The sequence below is a fragment of the Triticum dicoccoides genome, chromosome 7A (assembly GCF_002162155.2).
Source record: "Triticum dicoccoides isolate Atlit2015 ecotype Zavitan chromosome 7A, WEW_v2.0, whole genome shotgun sequence".
Lineage (NCBI taxonomy): Eukaryota > Viridiplantae > Streptophyta > Magnoliopsida > Poales > Poaceae > Triticum > Triticum dicoccoides.
The window spans coordinates 83767076-83769382 of NC_041392.1; positions in this window are offsets into that span (position 1 = coordinate 83767076).

Below are 2307 nucleotides of genomic sequence, written 5' to 3' on the forward strand. Positions count from 1 at the left end.
GCCCATAATGCATCATCAAGTTTCTTGGACCAATTCTTTCTAGATCTATTAGCAGTCTTTTGCAAAATTAATTTGAGCTCTCTATTACTCAATTCTACTTGACCACTAGACTGTGGGTGATAAGGAGATGCAATTCTATGATTAACATCATATTTAGCAAGCATTTTAGGGAAAGCACCATGAATAAAATGTGAACCACCATCAGTCATTAAATATCTAGGGACTTTGAATCTTGGAAAAATAACTTCTTTAAGCATTTTAATAGAAGTGTTATGATCAGCACTACTAGTTGGAATAGCTTCTACCCACTTACTAACGTAATCAACAGCAACTAAAATATGTGTATATCCATTAGAGGAAGGAAAGGGTCCCATATAGTCAAAGCCCCAAACATCAAATGGTTCAATAACGAGTGAATAGTTCATAGGCATTTCTTGACATCTACTAATATTACCAATTCTTTGACATTCATCACAAGATAAGACAAACTTACGGGCATCCTTGAAGAGAGTAGGCCAATAAAAACCAGATTGCAATACCTTATGTGTAGTTCTATCTCCAGCATGGTGTCCTCCATAAGCTTCGGAGTGACACTTGCGTAGGATCTGTTCCTGTTCATGCTCAGGTACACAACGTCTAATAACACCATCTACTCCTTCTTTATAAAGATGTGGGTCATCCCAAAAGTAATGCCTCAAATCATAGAAGAACTTTTTCTTTTGCTCGTATGTGAAACTAGGTGGTATAAACTTAACAAAAATGTAATTAGCATAATCAGCATACCAAGGAGCAGTATGAGAAGCATTTATGACATTTAATTGCTCATCCGGAAAGCTATCGTCAATAGGAAGTGGGTCATCAAGCACATTTTATAACCTAGACAAGTTGTCTGCAACGGGGTTCTCAGCTCCTTTTCTATCAACAATATGTAAATCAAATTCTTGTAGCAAGAGAACCCATCTAATAAGTCTAGGTTTAGCATCTTTATTTTCCATAAGATACTTAATAGCAGCATGATCAGTGTGAATAGTTACTTTAGAATCAACAATATAAGGTCTAAACTTATCACAAGCAAATACAACTGCTAATAATTCTTTTTCAGTAGTAGCATAATTTCTTTGAGCATTCTCTAGGGTTTTACTAGCATATTGAATAACATTTAATTTCTTATCAACTCTTTGTCCTAGAACAACACCTACAGCATAATCACTAGCATCACACATAATTTCAAACAGTAAATTCCAATCAGGCGGCTGAACAATAGGTGCAGAGATCAATGCTTTCTTAAGTATTTCAAATGATTCTACACAATCATCATAAAAAACAAATGGTATATCTTTTTGTAATAAATTACTCAGAGGCCGAGAAATTTTTGAGAAGTTCTTAATGAACCTCCTATAAAATCCGGCATGACCAAGGAAACTTCTTATACCTTTGATGTCCTTGGGACATGGCATCTTTTCAATAGCATCAACCTTGGCTTTACCAACTTCAATACCTCTTTTAGAAACTTTATGCCCCAAGACAATACCTTCATTGGCCATAAAGTGGCACTTTTCCCAATTCAAGACAAGATTAGTTTCTTCACATCTCTGCAAAACTCGATCAAGGTTGCTTAAGCAATCATCAAAAGAAGATCCATAGACAGAAAAGTCGTCCATGAAAACCTCACAAATCTTTTCACAAAAGTCAGAGAATATAGCCATCATGCATCTTTGGAAGGTAGAAGGTGCATTACATAAACCAAAAGGCATACATCTATAAGAAAAAGTACCAAAAGGGCATGTAAAAGTAGTCTTTGATTGATCTTTGGCTGACACAAGTATTTTAGAGAAACCAGAATAACCATCTAGAAAGCAAAAATGTGTATGTTTGGATAATCTTTCTAGCATTTGATCGATAAAAGGTAATGGGTAATGATCCTTTTTAGTTGCCTTATTTAATTTGCGGAAATCAATACCATCCTATAACCTGTAATAATTCTTTGAGGAATCAATTCATCTTTATCATTAGGAATGACAGTAATACCTCCCTTCTTAGGGACACAATGGACAGGACTTACCCACTGACTATCGGCAACGGGGTAGATCATACCTGCCTCAAGGAGCTTTAGTATTTCCTTTCTTACCACTTCTTTCATTTTAGGATTCAGCCGTCGTTGATGATCATGAACTGGTTTAGCATCTTCTTCCAAATTAATTTTATGTTGACATAGAGTGGGACTAATGCCCTTAAGATCATCAAGAGTATACCCAATAGCAGCATGGTGCTTCTACAGAGTTTTCAATAATCTCTCTTCCTCATGCT